The sequence below is a fragment of the Myodes glareolus genome, chromosome 12 (assembly GCF_982192425.1).
Source record: "Myodes glareolus chromosome 12, mMyoGla1.1, whole genome shotgun sequence".
Lineage (NCBI taxonomy): Eukaryota > Metazoa > Chordata > Mammalia > Rodentia > Cricetidae > Myodes > Myodes glareolus.
Window position 1 is genome coordinate 12932301 of NC_142037.1, and position 17778 is coordinate 12950078.

General features: G+C 46.8%; 1 protein-coding gene and 1 long non-coding RNA gene across 4 annotated transcripts in view; one reads left to right on the forward strand and one right to left on the reverse strand.

Moving 5' to 3' along the window:
* Nucleotides 1–17778, reverse strand: part of Samd4a (sterile alpha motif domain containing 4A) — a 214672-nt gene that overhangs the window by 118398 nt on the left and 78496 nt on the right. The window lies entirely within an intron of this gene.
* On the forward strand, nt 14074–16163 carry LOC148120116 (uncharacterized). 2 transcript variants are annotated; one of them, XR_015734616.1, is made up of 4 exons: nt 14074–14277; nt 14405–14560; nt 14950–15064; nt 15344–16163. It is a non-coding gene; the product is annotated as an uncharacterized LOC148120116 (long non-coding RNA). The 2 variants fall into 2 exon arrangements; XR_015734617.1 differs by having other exon boundaries at nt 15849–16163.

The window sequence follows — 17778 nt, forward strand, 5'->3', positions numbered from 1 at the left end:
TCTTGCTGCTGCCTGCGGTGAAAGGGTGTCACCAGCTTCTTTAGGAATCTGGGCCATCACAGACATAACCTCCTCCTCATCCCTAAAGCAGGCCAAGTGTTGTAGGTGACAAGAAGCACTTCAAGAGGAAGCAGGATCCTATCCAAAGGCGATGGAGTATGTGGGAACTGGCAAACAGAACATCTTAGCTCTTCCCGAGACAAGGATCTAGGAGAGTGGGAGGGAAACACGCATTGGTTTGCAGCGGACTGGTATGTGGTAAAATCATGGGCGGTCCTTGAATCCGCTCGTATCAGAATAGCATTGTGCAGAGATGAATCTAGTGGTGGTTGCCAGCGGGGCGGGGTAGCAGGAAGGATGAGAGAAGACAGCATCTCTTATAAAGAACAGGGAGCAGAAGATGAGAGGCAGGGACCAGATAGACCTGGTTAAGACTCCCAGAGCCTCTCCTCTCTGATGCAGTTGTCTCCGTGTCAAAGGATGCGCACCGAAGCTGCGCAGAGCACAGTGCCCACCACATGCTTTTCAACTGTGAGGGAAGACAGTCAGCGAGTTACCGGGGAGGCGACAGCAGGGGATGGCTAAGAGGCACAACAGAGCCTTAGCAGTCCTAGGAGACAGGTGACAGAGAACGTCTCTCCCTGCTCCTCAGTCAGGTGTTCATTCTGATCTCTGTGCTTACGGAAGGCATGGGCGGGGTGGAGGGGGTCATAAAACCAGTGGTCTCTTTGTACCCAGAATCTGGACATACAAGCATGAGTTCTCGGAGGAAGAAGCCTGGTTTCTAAGCTCTACCTACTGTCGTGTCAGAGCCAGGGTCTGCTACAGCAGCCTGCAGGCACCACCAGGCCATCTTCAAGATAAGGAAACTGGGCCAAGGTCATTTGGTGAGTCAGCAACAGCTGAGCTCAGCATTAAGGACTTCTTGGATTTGAAAACCTGTCTCGCACCCTAAATGTCCCCTGGGCTGTTTCGCCTCAGCTGATGTATAATAGCTTGATCTAAAATTTCATTTCAAAATAAAGAGCATAAAACGAGAACTAAAATGGGCCTTCATACCTGGGCTATCCATCACCACCATCACTATTATTATCACTATTAGGTGTGTACACGTGCAGGCGGCATCTGGGCATGAGACTGATGCCAGGTTTCATTCTGTACCGCTTTCCAGTTTATTTGTTGCAATAGGGTCCCTTACTGCATCTGCAGCTTGCTAATGAGCCAGGTTGACTAGCCGCTAAGCCCTGCACATCTGCCTGCCTCCATATTCCAGCACTGGGGTTACAGGAACTTACCTCTACCCTCACTTGTTCCTTGGGTCCTGGAGATCTGAACCCAGGCCCTCATGCTTACAACATCAAACACTTTCCCTGTGCAGTCATTTGCCAAAGCCCAAAATCCAGCTCGTTGGTGAGAAGTACTGAAGTTGGGCCTTCCATGAAAGCTGAAAAGTTGGCTAAGTCTTGAGCGCTTAGTTAACTTGTAAAATGTCATTCTGCACAAGGAAAGAATAGGGCCACTAAAAAACGTCACACTTGCCAGGCAGTGGTGGCGCACGCCTTCAATCCCAGCACTCGGGAGGCAGAGGCAGGTCAGTCTCTGAGTTTGAGGCCAGCGTGGTCTACAGAGCTAGTTCCAGGACAGCCAAGGCTACACATAAGAAATCTTGTCTTGAGGGAAAAAAGCAAAAAGAAAGAATGAGATAAAGAAGAAAGAAAGCAAAGAAAGATGTCACACTTGTTAAATTTTCCATAAAACTAAGACTTTACCTCTTGGGTAACTTCTCCTAGTTCTCAGTCCTGGGACTTGTCCCATTCCTCTAATGTGGAGTGTCTCCATATACTTGCAGAACAGTAGCAACTAAAGGGTTAATGCCCAGTGTCAATCACATGTCTTCTCAGTTTAGGGCCTCTGACAGTGCATGCTGTTTAAATGCCAGCAGCATCTGGCTCAGACGGAGGCTGATACAGTGAGCATTGCCATAGAGCACCGCTGCACAGGACACTTCCTGGAGAACCCGCGTTGACCTTCCTGTCCCCTACCTTTGTATCCAGAATGCTTGTGGGGTTCCCCTAAAATCAGCTGCTATTTTCTACCACATTCTGTAACGAGCAGAGGCCACTCTTCCTCGGACATAGATAAGAAGGCTGAGTTTCCACCAGACGACCTAAAAACAAAGTCTTTTACTGAATCTAACTGAATAAAACTGGAAGCAATTTGTCTCTTAGGTAACTCCCTGCGTCTGGAGCTTCATTCTCTGGCCCCCTGCTTCCTTATTACCAGATAGAGACAGTACTGCTACTAAAAGCAAGGAAAATAAGATTTCAGGTTAAGACAGTCTCTTCCGTTAGCCTGGAACATCACTCAGTTAGTTCCCTCAGCCCATTCTAACTTCAGGCAGCACACCCCGTTAAGTCTAGCCTAGAAGATCCTCCAAGATCAAGGTTCACTAGAGGAGGTCAAAGGGCATCCAGAAGGCTGACAGTCAGCCAAGAATCAATGGGGACCAGGAAATGCAACCAGTGTCACCTGGAATCTCCGTGGCCACCCATCCTTTCTGTCCTCTGCTCCAACCTGAGACCATGTCCTTGGGGTGGAAGACATTCATCCTGAAAGCCTGGTCAGCTGATGTGCCACTCGATTGTGGTGTTGTCCAGAAAAACAGAGAGGAATCTTTTCTAGTTAGTCTGGCAGCCATCAGCTGTTCCTCCATTAATTGGAAAAAAAGCATCTGTTATGCTCTAGAATAAAACACCTCAGAAAATCCAAATTAAGGCTGAAAGGGGTGGGCTGGAGTTTGCAGGCCGTGCTTTCCCATGAAGCTTATGTTCTGGCATATTTATCTTTGGGATCGGCATTCCCTGAGTAAACAGGAATTCAACAATCATACCTGCTTTATGATTCCAAGCATGCCACGTTAGCATAAGTCACAGCACATTCATGTGGCTTTGATTGTGAAAGATAACAACCACCTCACCGTGTGAGTGTTCTCAAATACCTCTGTCAACACGATCCAGTATCTACAGACATCCGTACCCCTTTTCCTGCTGATGCACTTTAAGCACAAACCGAAAGAGAATATGGTCTTTCCAAAGTGGCTTTTCTGTTTTGTTTTGTTGTTTGTTTTTTGAGACAGGGTTTCTCTGTAGCTTTGGAGCCTGTTCTGGAACTAGCTCTTGTAGACCAGGCTGACCTCGAACTCACAGAGATCCGCCTATTTCTGCCTCCCAAGTTCTGGGATTAAAGGTGTGTGCCATCTAAAGTGTTTTTAAATCAAGAGAGAAGAAACCATCCTAAAATGCACTGGACTTTATGATACTTCCTATAAGATTTCTCTCACTACATCCTAATCTCACTCCAGGAGAAAGAGATGAGTAAGCAAAGTTTTGCTAGGGGTGTGGCTCAGTTATAGAACACTTGCCAGGCACGAGCAGGGCCCTGGGCTCCATCCCCAACACTACAAATATAATGTGCAGCTTGTTCTTACTAGGGCATGGTTTGGTTTTCCCTTGCTCCTTTCAAGTGAGAGATGACATCTCTCTAGAACAGGGGCTGTGAAGGGCACTCTGTCATTGCTCTCCCAATAGTTCTCCTTTTTTTATTTCAGAGTCAGCTCAGAGGGGTACTTCAGTTCTTTGAATGCTGTTTCCTTGCTTGGGGAAAGAGGAGGAGAGAGGAAGCAAAGGGGAGGAAGGGGCGGGAGGGGAGAAGTGTGTGCGTATGTGACCGCCTGTGAAATGGTTCTGCCCAGCTTCCCTCAGTTAGCACGGGTCCCAGTGAGCATGACCAGGGAGCAGTGGTCTGCTTTCCCTCCGTGCGGCTCAGCCCTTGTGTCACGCACACATTGTAGGTGTCTTGCTACGCGGTTGGCAGTCCTGAATAGCTTGTGCAACACAGTCACTCCCATCACTGTGAAAACAATCCTTGAACTTCAGCACAATCAAGATGGCTACAATGTCACTTAACTTAATGTCTGAAGCATATAATCATAAGAAATTTATTCTCGTACTTTAAACATTCACATGTATACAAATATATGAGTTTTTGGTCATTAACAACTTGGTATAGTGATAAAACCTTGTTTTAGGAGAATGGTTCACTGCCTGGGGCTCTCTATCATCTTTCCTAATTAAACTCAGGAACTGTGCAGAATCTGCCTAGATTTTATGCCTTTCGCCTCGATCTGAAGGCTTGTTCATATTTAACCTGGCCCATGTTTTAAAGAAAACTCATCCATTAATTAACAAGTCTTTCCAAGGCAACCACATAGTTGTCATATAAATGGCTCTTCATTCCACACTCCCACTTCATTTGTTCAAACATTCTTAAGTTACATGTGTTAAATAGAGCAAGAACAACTGACAGAAACAGGTTTGGGAGCACACAACTGTCCATGGTCTTCCAATGGGGCTGGTGGGATAGCACAAGGGTCCCTGGGGAGCAATGAGCTCAGTGCACCACAGATAGAAGGCTGATTGGTAGGTGGATTGCATGGATTTTACTGCACCTCATCTGAGACTCGAAAAATAGCTAATCATCTATTCTAACACTAGAGAGAGGTAGGAGAGAGGGAGGGAGGGAGGAAGGGAGGGACGGAGGTAGGAGAGAGGGAGGGAGGGAGGGAGGGAGGGAGGAAGGGAGGGAGGGAGAGAGGAAGGGAGGGATGGAGGTAGGAGAGAGGGAGGGAGGGAGGGACGGAGGGACAGAGGTAGGAGAGAGGGAGGGAGGGAGGGAGGGAGGGAAGGAGGGAGGAAGGGAGAGAGGAAGGGAGGGAGGGAGAGAGGAAGGGAGGGACGGAGGTAGGAGAGAGGGAGGGAGGGAGGGAGGGAGGGAGGGACGAAGGTAGGAGAGAGGGAGGGAGGGAGGGAGGGAGGGAGGGAGGGAGAGAGAGAGGAAGGGAGGGACGGAGGTAGGAGAGAGGAAGGGAGGGACGGAGGGACGGAGGGAGGGAGGGAGGGAGGGAGGGACGGAGGTAGGAGAGAGGGAGGAAGGGAGGGAGGGAGGGAGGGACGGAGGTAGGAGAGAGGGAGGAAGGGAGGGAGGGAGGGAGGAAGGGAGGGATGGAGGGACGGAGGGAGGGAGGGAGGGAGAGTGGGAGGGAGGCAGACTGGAATAATGGAAGGTGTATAGACTATAACCTTGAAGAGTGATTTTTTTTTCTGTTCAAATTTTATCTTTAGACTACCAACCTTCAAAGATGGCAACACTGCTTTTAACAGAGCAGAAGCTGAAAGGCAGAACACAAACCTTTCTTTTGGGGCTATGTTTCTGGTGCTTCCTGGGGTGCGGAACTTCAGGCTGTATTTTGAGATTCTGTGACTAAAAACTTTAATCTCTGAAATTCTGACTGAGTTGAAAAATGAGCTTTAGTTGCCTTGGTTCAGTAGGTATGACCTGAGTCCACTGGACTGCCTATTATTGCTATGACACAGAGCTCAGAAAAAAATATTTGGGTAAAATCTACTGAGACTGGCTCCCGTGTCAGTGTTGAGTACATACTGGCCAGTTCAACCCCAAACCCCTTGTAGCTCTGAGGGAGAACATAGTTAAAGAATTAGCTCTTGGGTTTTATTTATTTATGGCTTATTATTTGCATCCTGTCCACTTCCCCCAAAGAACTGAAGGCAGCTCAGCTCTCTAGTCCCACCCACCCCTGAGCATTTCAGTCATCTCTCTCATCCTGCTCTGCCCAACTTCAGCTGAGAAGCTTTCCCAGTGTGATCAATTAACTTGGACTCCTGTGGTCCAGACCTTCCTCTGACAACAAAGGCTGAGCAAAGGCAGAGTCTGTAACCTTTGGGGAGCTTCCTGGTGTAAGGAGATTTCCTGAACGTGCAGGAAACCCTGGCGGAACTTCACAGGGCATCCCCTTTGGTGTGCAAGGCCTCTCAGGAGGGTGGTATAGAGTCTGAAGCTTACCCATGAAGCAGTGAGTTGTTAGCAGTGCCGTCCCCATGCAGAGGGAGCCGAGGCCATGAGGAGCCTCCCTTCTTCTGTATTCATTCCTATCAGGTCCAACTCAGCGGCAGAGAACCTCCACAGGAATTATTTCAATCCACTATTGATCCTTCTGGGTTTCCTAGGTACCTGACCTAACTGTGCCACGACTTTTCACCTGCCAGACGTTCAGAGAACCTTGAGTGACAGCTGCCACATGTGGCTGTCAATAAAAGCCTGGAGTGAGTGTCCTAGTGCTTGGGAGTCATTTTGGTCTCCCTTCTCTGACTCCTCAAGCCCTTGTTCTTGGCTCTTCCTCACATGAGGACTCTCAATTCTTACTCAACATCTCTTTTCTCCCCAGTAAAGCTCTGCATGCAAGCATGTAGCATGTTCATGTAAAGTTTGGTACCTGGTTAATGGTTACCAAGGTAAAAGATTGTCCTCAGTAGAGATGCTTCAGGCCAGCTGGAGATGTTTTGCTATTAGCAGGGACGTATTTGATATACACCATCCACACTCCCCCAAGAATCCTTCTGCCACCAAGAACAGACATCTGGGAATAGCGGACTGAATCTTTGTGTGTGATATGCAGTCATGGAAGAGCATGAAGCCAGCTTGCATGTACAAAGTGAATTCATGACTCACAAGGTTCAATAAAGACTGGGGTCAGTGCCCAAGCAAGACCTAGGCACTGCCATTGACCAGGGTGGGCGTAATCTTCAAAAGAGCACCCAGGGATATTCTCCCTGAGGGTCTAGGTCAGCTGTTTTTCTCTGCTAATTAGCACTCTATTTTCGCCACCTAGCTAACCAATCACAGACTTTTAAACACAGCAGATGCACTAAGGCACAGAATTGAATTCCATAGAAATTAAAAGGGATCAAAGGGAACTCTGAAGACCTGAAATAGGAGTATGAAAAAGATTGTTTTATAGTAGGGAAATGCAAGTACATTTGTATCTTCTCTATATAAGAGTGTATTAGACCAAAGATGAGATTTGAATTGACATTGCCTATTTATGAAGCACTTCCAGAACTGGAGATGTAGCTTAGAGAGCTTGCATAGCGTGCTCAAGGCCATGCATGGGTTTGACCCCAAACATCAATAGATAGAAAGATAGAGAGACAGACAGACGAACAGACAGACAGACAAATAGACAGACAGACAGACAGACAGACAGATAGACAGACAGATATGTTTCCAAATTATTATTACAGTATGCCTTAAAAGACTTTGAAAGACTTTTACTGGGGCCTAAGTCCCAGATATTTGGGCGAAGAGTTCATGGTGGTTCTCACTCTCTTTTTCAGGAGACAGAAGGACTGACAGAATTTCCAGGGAAGGACAGCCCTTGAGGTGCTGACAAGTGATCCGAACAGCATGCAACTGCTTGGTTGATGCGCCCTCTCCATGTCTGCACACGGAAATTCGGGTTTTAATAGGCAAATGATCTTGAAACTAACAGGACTAGAGACATATGCTTGAATATCAAGTCTATGGCAAGTCTTTCAAGGTTGCAGGTAGATAATCATAGAGGAATCCGACTTTATAAACGGCTGAATACAGGCTGTTCACGGGACAGCTGTTAGACACAACGAGATTCTAAATGAGAAAACTGGAACTCTTAAATAGGAATTTTCTCCAGGTTTTCTATGAAAACCCCTAAAATAGGTAAGTCAGTCAAGCAGAAAAAGGGTTGTAATGACTGGATTTTCCACAGGCGGAGCAAGGTAGTCAATCTCCTGTGGTCATTCCTGCACTGCAGTCCTGAAGAAACAAACAGTTAATGGCAACCTCCTCGGCTTATGTCCCTGACCCTTCACTTCCTGGAACAAGGGGCCCAGCTTCTCAGGAGTCTGGTTCCCTCAATTAAAACATAAGGAAAATAAAAATAGTGTCTATATCCCATGATCTTCCAAGGATGAAAGAGGTGTTCAGATAAGTATCAGTGAAGACTCAGAAATTAGATCTGCCAAGATCCTGGGAAAGGGGGAGTTCAAAGAAGGACCCTTCTCAGTGGTCCATGTTCCTCACATAGGAATTGGAACATCTGAGCTGTATCAGGGTGTCCAGCAATAAAGGGCTTAAAGAAAAACTAGGCAATGATGGAGCAAGAGGATTCTGCCAACTACATTTCCAGAGTTCGGTGTTTGTCACACCAAACTCTGGGGCTTGGGGCTTCATTGAAAGAATCAAGTGCAATGCCCCCACAAATGTGTGCTGGGGCATGAGGCATGTCATTGGTTGTTGATGTATGGTCCAGGTAAAGGAAGGGTTCTGAAAGAAGAAATCTCAAAACACCACCCCACTCAGATCTAACAAGATGACCCTGGTAAGAATGAACAGAAACACCCAGGAAGGCAGATGTTTAGCTCTAGGACCCACGGGACTGATGAGTCAGGAGACTTTGGCGGTATTTTTGGCTCTGACTCACTTTGAACATACTCTGTGCTGGTGGTCCCATCGGCTCTCACAGAGCCAACGAAGGTCAAGCATAGCTGAGTCACTCCAGTGTATGGGACAAATGTTAGCATGTATCTAGGGAATAAGAAGGCTAGGGAAACCTCTGGAAGAGACCAGGAAATGGCCATGTAGAATTACAGCCACAAGAGTCTCCTTTTGGCATTACAGTCAGGACAAGTTGTCGTCTTGAATTCCAGGTACCATCAGTCTTGCCTGAGTTCTTGTTCCTGATGTCAAAGCCTCAGAAGTGCTTAATGAGGCAGGCACCCACAATTTATAGGTATCTGAGCATCAGAGAAGGCAAGCTACTTGGCCAAAGTAACCCCAGTCTGTGCAGAGGTGCCCAGCCTGTCGCCACCTAGGTGACACTTTGTTTTAATTACCAGCTCGACATAATCTAGAATCATTTGGGAAGAGAACCTCAGGGAGGGTTGTCTAACTGGGCTAGCCTGTGGTATGTCTGTTAGGGACTGTTGTGTTTAAATAAATTGATGTGGGAAAACACAGTCCATTGTGGGTGGCACCATTCCCTAGGTTTAAGAGTGGAGAAATGGGAAGAAGTGCAACCAAACAAGTGAGCATACAAGCATTTATTTCTCCCTGCTCTTGCCTGTGGCTGTGAGCCGCTGCCCAAAGTTGCTGCACTGACGTCCCTCAGTGACGGCCCATGACCCGGGTTTATCATAGTAACACAAACGAAATTAGGTCAAAGAGTAAGAGAAAGAAGCTGAGGATGACATAATAGGAAAAGAGCAGCAAGGCTCGCAAGAGCACAGGGAAGGTTGGATGAGTCTCAGTTGGAGCCTCTGAGGACGGATGACAGGGGAGGCGCCAAGTGCTGACCCCATGACTGCGGACGACCATAAATAGCAGAGAGAAGTCAAGCTGACAAGAGCTGGGTGAGGAAGGTTGGCTCCCACAGCCTTGGCACGGGTTGGCTGCCACCGAGTCGGGTGGCCTCTGCGGAGTGTCTGACCAGCTGGAGGTAAGGCCAGGGGCTGTCGTTTGCTCAGAGAGGAGTGAACCTCTGTCGTAGTAGAGACAGTCACAGCGACACAAGCTTGCTGGGCCCTGGTAAGGAGGAGTCGAATGTGTAATAAAAAGGCCACCCAGTCACCTTATCCTTAAGCTCCTCTCATAACTAGTTCATGAATTTCAATTAAAGATTATTCTTGATTGCATTAAGTGCAACTTGTCACTGTAAGACTCGGGAGGAAACTGAAAAGTGACCCCACTGTAGGTACCGGAAGCGTCTGAAGATGGGATGGACCCATTCCTCCAGAAGGCTTCCTGAGTAGAGTCAAGCCGCCATTGGCTTCCACTGTGAAATCATTGGTTGTCCCAGGGTAGGGGAAATGAGGGAAAATCTGGTTACTTGTTGCTTTGCCCTTTGGGCTCGGACAGGCACTCAAGAAGTTCACTTCATTTCCCCCTTCTCACCTGTTTCAGAGGTCAGCAGAGTGTGTCTCATCCACACCCAGTGCCGTAGAGAGGGGCATGCGCAGTGTATTAGGGGTGACAGAGCTTCTGTACCCACCACATAAACCAAAATCCAAACTCGAGGAGCAAAGGCCAGAGAGTGATGAGGCCTGGCTAGGAGCACGCAGCACAGACAGAACCTCTCTGAAGCTATGACCTGGAGAGAGGGACTTTGGAGAGCTTCAAAGCAAAATGTCCCTCCATATGTGACCAGGGAATATGCAACCAAGTGAAAAAAAAAATCGAGGAAGGATGGTGTGATCTATTGAAAACACAGGGTGTCAAAGAGGAACTGAAGGTCAGCGGAGAGCTGAATTTAACAATAACGAAAGTTCAAAAGCTAAGAAGACTCTAAGCCAGGTTTGCTGGCCTCTCCTCCCAGTACTGAAGAGGTGGAGGTAAGGTTAGGAATTTAAGGCCAGTCTTGAATACATAGTGAGTTCTAGGACAGCCTGCTTCTAAAAACAAACAAACCAAGCCAAAACAGACCAGAAGACTATGACCCATTCTGCCTGCCTGATTCTTATTCACACTCCCTTCCAGCACAAACTAACACCAGCCATACTGTAGAAATATCTAGTACTGATCACCAAACGCCAATCATGCTTTGAAAAGACTTTTACTTTAACTGACTCCTTTTCTCATGAAAACAAACCTATGGAGACACGACCAGGGCTGCGGGCCTCACAGCATGAACAGGGCCCTGGGCTTGATCACCAGCGTAGGAGAGAAGGAAACAATGACCCCGATGAAGAGAGAGAAAGAGTAATCTCGGTCCCGTGCAGCTATGGAGGTGGCAAGGCTGGATTCACACCCAGGCGTTCTGGCTCTGTGACTGCCCAAGACAAGAAGAATGAGCATCATCCACTGAGCAAGGACGAGGCCTGCTCAGATAGCCCCGGATGCAGAAGTGCTGCAAGGCACACATCACCTCCCTCAGTCACTTCCCACACTCTCCCTGGAAATCGGTGTGCTGGGGGGACTTACGGTGGAATCGTCCTCCTACTGAGATAGAACGATTTTTTTTTCTTGTACGGAAGGCTTGTGATATGACCATTTAATATTTGCTGTTTTAATATCCTTGCTTCAAGATAAAAGCTAACGTTGAGTTGAGCCTATTCAATTAAAACTATGACTAGATTTTTTTTAGATTTATTTTTCACTTAGGAATGTTTTGCTTACATGTGTAGATGTGCACCAATGTGTGCCTGGTCCGAGGTCCGAAGATGGTGTCAGATCCCCTGGAACTGGAGCGACACCATGTTGGTGTAGGAATCAAACACAAGAGCGGTCAGGACTCTAAACTTCTGAGTCATCTCTCTAGAGCCCCAAACACATTTTTTTGTTTTATTTTTTTTTTTCTTTTCAGCAGGGTTTGGTGAATCTCAGGACTTGATGGGGCAAGCTTCTGTTAGATTTGGAATGAGTTCCAAATCAGCTGGTGATAGAAAGGAAGATACGTCTCAAAAATTAAAAACATAAAAAATAAAAACATCAACAAAACCCCCAAAAATCATGGCGTTGGTTTTGTTAGATCACCCCACAGTGTGAAAATGCTGGCCCAAGGGAATCCATGCCTTGGGTTTTGTCTGGCTTCAACCAGGAAAAACTCAGAAAACTAAAGGGCAGTCCCCCAAAAGCTCAAATGTGCCCTTGTGACGATGGATCTGACCTCAAGTTACTCCCCAGTTCCCGGGGGCTGCCACCAGTAGGAATTCCCTGTCCTTCCTGTCCAAGCTGACACGCTGGGCAGAGTTCAGGACGCAGCTTTGAATGCAGTTTCCTGATTAAAAGGGAGACTCCAAGCAGGCAGGAAGGGACTCCAGCTGGAGTAGACAATGTCCTCATCATCTACCACTTCTTAGGAATGAAAACATCAACAGAAATGACCTGGAGCAAAATGCCATTCCTGGGAAAATCCCCAGCCACCCAGTAAGGGGATCTGCAGCTCCTATGCCTTCGCACAGCAAAATGGCACATGCATTTCCACCATCTCACAGGGCAGGCTTTTGTTTTGTATAGAGACAGGGTCTTACTATGTAGCTCTGGCTGGCTTGGTACTCACTCTGTAGACCAGGCTGGCCTCCAACTCACAGAGCTCTGCCTGCCTCTGCCTGCCTCTGCCTCCTGGGGCTGGGATTAAACGAGTTCGCATCACACCCATCATTTCAATAAAGCTCTTTCATTCCTGTGTTTGCTACCGCTAACGGTGACTGAAAGAAGGGTTGCCTACAGGAAGCTAGACACAGCATCCACAGGCATTTCCAGCTAAGGAGAGTGATGAGGTGGGGACCCCGAGAGGTGTCAAGTAATGGGGGGGGCTTGATTCTGCTGCTAACACATCTCAGAATCTCAGGGGGACTCAGTTACTGTGTCACAAAACAAGATGTGGCTCACGCTAAACCCTAAACTTTTCAGACTCAACTCGTTGCCTGACGATGAAGCAGAAGCTGTCTTCTTGAATCAAGGACAGTTGTGCCAGGCTTTTTCTTTGGGGTCTCCAACCAGTTCCAAAATCATGACAGGGAGACTTCTTATTCATTATGAACGCTCAGCCTAGCTTAGGCACATTGCTGGCTAGCTCATTTAACTTAAATTAACCTGTTTCTCTTTCTCTACCTTTTGCCTTGGGGCTTTTTACTCTTCTTAATTATGTATATCTTACTTTCACTGCTTCTTGGGCTTTTCTGTCTGGCCACTGCCTGGGTTCTTGCTCCGGGCATGTTCCCTTCTTTCTCCTCTTTCTCTTCTCCTTCTTCTTCCTCTCATTCTCTCCTCTCCCAAGCCTACATTTCTCCTACTTATTCTCTCTGCCTGCCAGCCCTGCCTATTCTTTCTTTGTCTAGCTATTAGCTATTCAGCTCTTTATTAGATCAATGAGGTGCCTTAGGCAGGCAAGGTGAAGCAAATGCAACACATCTTCACATAATTAAATGCACATCCTTACACCATTGTTTAAAAGCATTTGTTCAAATGCAGCATAAACAAAAGCAACACACCTTTACACAGTTAAAGTTAATAGTCTGCAGCATAAACAAATGTAACACATCTTTGCTCAGCTAAAATAATATTCCACAACAAACAGTAAGAAACAATATTAAGAAAAGGTCTTAGGACCAGACCAGTGAGGTGGCTTGAAGGGTAAATGCACTTCGCCTCAAGTTCGATCCCCAGGGTTCTCCTGGTGGAAGGGGACTGGCTCCTGCGAGTTGTGTCCTATCACTTTAACCGTGTGCCATGGCAAATGCTGCCCAACCCCAAGATAAAAATAAATACTTAAAAGGGGAGCTTTAAAAAAAAAAGGGTAGAACAGAAAGTGTGTCAAGACCCTGACTAGATATGAATGGATGGGAGCTGACAGAACAGGGCCTCGGGGCATTTCTAGAGGGCGGGAGAAAGAGAAGGGAGGGAGAAGAGTGGAGGGAGGGTGTGGCAAAAGTCTAGCACACATGGGATCGTCCAAGTCTCAAATTGATGTGAGAGCCAGCATTAGTGAATAATCTCTGAGATCCAAAGCAGAGGAGGGGAGGGGGAAAGCCCAGAAGAGGAGCAGGATACAGGAGAAAGCAGAGGGTAGAGTTGGGCACTCTATGTCAAGTTTTGTTTTTCGGGTTTTTTTTTTTTTGAAAAATTAGCAATAGGATTTAAACTTCACTATCTGCTGTCCAAGTAAAGGGAACAGAAGCGAGGTACTATGGCAAACCCTGTCTCCATGAAGTGTAAGAAATTAAGCAAAAAAAAAAAAACATATCTCTCAAAGCAACCAATATCATACTATTTGTTACTACGTGAATTCAGATGTAGTTCATCTGTACACAGAGATGGAAAGGGGAAAAAAAACTTCACAAAGGGTTCATAACCTTTCAAAGACCAAAAAAAGATTCCAGGCTAAGCTATCTAGAAATAGAACATTTTGATTACCAAATAAAAACTAGGTCAATAAGATAATGGATGTGATTTAAATGAAAATCACAGTCTTTGTAGTGGGCTAAAAATGGTGTCAGTGTCACAGCAGAAAAGGAATATAATTAAGGGTATTTTTAAACAGCAGTCCCCACCCCAGGCCGACAAAGCCCAGCCTGACCACCAGGATTCCTCCACATCATCGCAGAAGAATGTGCTAGCAAGCCACAAGTTGGTCGGAAGAATGTGGAGTTTCCGTATACTCCAGAAAGCCCCAAAGGACTCTGGTTAGCTCCATTCTTCCATCGGTAGGTCACTGTTACTCATTTAGGGAAGGCTCACATCTGACCGTGTCTGTCGTTCCTCTACCATTTTTTATTCTCTGGCTGGAAACCTGCAAAAGCAAGCAGTAGCTGCCAGAAGTCTCCAGGATCGACTGAAACGAGGGCCTTCGGGAGAATTCCAGATGGGTTAAGGAGGTGGAAATACTTGGTAAGAGGCTTCTCTACGGGGCAGGAACTAAGATAAAGGGTGAGGGCCCTCTCCTGGTTTTCTTTCTGCAGCTGTGGTGTGGTGCCATGGAAACAGATGCGGTGCTCCTCTGGCTTCTTCCTGACAGGGACAGGAGGAGCGGGGTGAATCACGCAAGGGCTGATGTTGTAGGTGTGAAGGCAAACACCCTTGGAGCAGCTGCCTGTGTCCTCAGATGTTTGTGCAGCAGGCACGGCCAAGGAGGTGCTTTGTTTAACGTGGAACTTTGGCAATGCTTCCAAATGTAAGAGATGCCTTCAAATAAAGTCGAGCCAGATACTACTTTCTGTTAACATGTTAGGTGAGATGACATGAGAATGTGTGTAACTCTGTTAACATGTTAGGTGACATGACATGCGTGTGTGTCTAACTGTTAACAAGTTAGGTGAGATGATATGAATGTGTGTGTAACTCTCTGTTAATATGTTAGGTGAGATGACGTTAGTGTATACATAAGGAGATTGCCAACAATCCCAGAAATCTCTGAATAAGGTATCAGTGTTACTACATATAAATAATAATTATTCAGAACAGCTTGTTTTCTAACTCTTTCGTGGTAGTACATATTTATTAGTAAACTCATTAAAGGCACCGATTCTTTAATGTGTTTAATTCTAACCCCTGTCCATCCAGTCCCAAAGGATTCATTCATGCTTGGAAAGCATGTGTGTGCCTCCCATGAAGAAAATCTGCTAAATGACAGTTGAACCTGTCAAGTGAGAGAGAAGCTGAGAACTTATTTCACAAGGTCAGTCATGCAGCGTTGACCTCTGGTAACCACTGTGTCACAAGACATTGTTAATGCCTGTCCCCTCCTTTTTACTTTGAGCTTTACAGTAACAGTAAGATGACAGACTCCCAATCAGGAATGTCCCTCTGGCGTGGCCAAGGGAGCTTCGAACCCCAGTCATCCCGAGGCACATGAGATAGCTCACTGTAGCAGCCCTGGAGAATTATAAAGCAGGAGAAAGGCCAGCATCCTGGACCATCTGACCTCGTCCATGTTCTCTCTGCCATTCTTACTTAGAGCTCTTCCTATCAACGGGAATTCCTAAGCCTCCAAGTGAAAATCATGGCAAAGAGAATCTGTGGCAAGCAAGGGTCATGGGAAGCTAGGGAACCTCGTGAATACCCAGAAATCAGGGTGTTAACTTTCTGAAGAAAAACACTCAATGTACAGGATTGTAAACTCTTAAATGGGCACAGGGAAAACTCGAAGAAAGGTCAGTGCCAGCCTGTGACCTGGGGTGCCTGTCTCCGTGGATCTGGTGGGGGAACTGGATCATTTCCCTGGGAGGGAAGCAAGAGGGTCAAACCAGCCCTTCCTGGGGAAGATCAGAGCCGTGCTAGTGCAGAAACGACCCCAGGGCCGGTTGCACTGTTGCGGGAGAGACCCGCTCCTGAGGGGCATTTGACACCTTTGAATTCTCAGATGGAAGAAGCAGGTGGGCGCTGGAACAGGGGGTCTTTGGGGCGAAGAAGCAGCAGCTTGAGCTCAAGTGTCAGTAGGGGACGCCTCTTCCATACCACAGGTCCACGAGCTGAAACTGGAGTGTGCTCGACACTGACTATTGATGCCTGGAGACCTTCAACAGCGGGGCCACTGTGACCAACGCAAAGAGAGAGGGGAAGTCACGGGCCGATAGCATAAGACTTCTCTTTCATCATCACGGGAGGAAATCTGACTGTACCTGTTTACGCAACTATTACTGACACTTCAGGAGCAGGCCTGGGGATGCCCTTAAATCTTTTAATGGGTGAATGAATGTTCTGTGGCCAATGATTGAGATTTTGGAGTTGAAACGTGGTGAGAAATTATTGTTTTTTATAAATGATAAAAAGGTTCATTTATTTTTAAAAAGAGTAACACTTCTATATTACTTAGTTTTCTATTGCTGTGTTTTAAAAAAGAAACATGACCAAGGAAACATAGACAAAAAGATTTTACATGACTTATGGTTCCAGAGGGTTGAGCCCATCATGGTGGGCAGGCCTGGTGGAGGGGCAGGAAGCTGAGAGCTAACATCCTCAACCACAGCGTGAAGCAGAAAAACCAAATCAAAAGTAAGTGAGGCTTTATGCTCTCAGAGCCCACCGCCAATGACATTCTTCCCCCAGCAAGGCCACACCTCCTAAATCCCACCAAACAGTGGTTCCAACTGGGGACCAAGTGTTCGTATGTCCGCGACCATAGAGGACATTTCTCCCTCAGTCACTACACCCTCTGTGTGGAGGCCAGAGTTTCTCTGTACGTGAGTGAATGCAGGTATGTTTGTGTGCTGTGTGAGGATACATGTGCAACAGTTGTGGAGACGTGTGTGGAGGTCAGAGGACAATTTGTGGGCATCTGTAGGCATTGTCCAACTCCTTTGGGAGGCAGGCTTGGCTGGCAGAGTAGCAAATTCGAAGATCTTTCTGTCTCCATCTCCTCAGTGATTTGCCTTTTATTATTTGTGTGTGTGTGTGTGTGTGTGTATGTGCGTGCGCGCACACACCATGTGTGTTTGGGTACCCATGGACGTCAGAAGAAGGCACAGGTTCCCTTGGAGCTAGAGCTACAGGTATTTGTGAGCCACCTGATTGAGCACTGGAGACAGAACTCAGATCCTTGGCAGCAAAGAGCTCTTAACTCTTCAGTCATCTTTCTAGAACACTGACATATTTTTTTTTAACATGGTTCCTGGGGATTGAACTCAGGGCCTCTTGTTTTCAGAGTGAGCACTTTTCTATCTAACTATTCCCCCTAGCTCCTCCCCCGACCAGATCAGAGTTTCTAACACAGGAGTCTGATGGGTACAGGTCTTGGTGTTCTTTGTCCTTTTGACTTTGTCAGATGCGAATTAGTGACAAGAAAAGGGACGCCAGGAGGGGGAATTATCTCTGGGATAATCAAGGAAGGGTTCTCCAAGCTCCTTCTATCTCCCTATCGGCGGCACATTATAAGTCAGTAACAAACATTTGAAAAAAATCTTGCTTTTTAAAGCAAACATTTGAATGGTTAAAAACGTATATGGACTAGAAATAAACACCAAACAGAGCAGCCCTGGCTATTTTCATATTTGAGAACTGGGCTGTGGCATGCAGATGGAACTCCCACATTTGCAGAATCGCAGGCAAGAGGACTGTGTAAGGGCAAGTGCTCACAGGCAAATGAGAAAGAGTAGAAAAAGTTCCCCTTTCTAAAATGAACAAATCTTTTCCTCAGCACACATTTCTCCTGAATTCTGACATTTATACTGGCTTGAAAAAACAATTTAAGTCAACACTTCCCACTCTGTTATTCAACCCCGAGGCACAAAGTTTGATTAAATGGCCCCCAAATACCTTCACGTATGAAGAGCAGGCGACAGTTGACTTGCCCTGTGACAAAGTCATCCTGTTGTGTGACTTCACCCTGTAGCCTTGGCTGTACCTCACTGGGCCTAGAGTTCTCCTTCACCAACCCCCTCTCAGAACCACGCG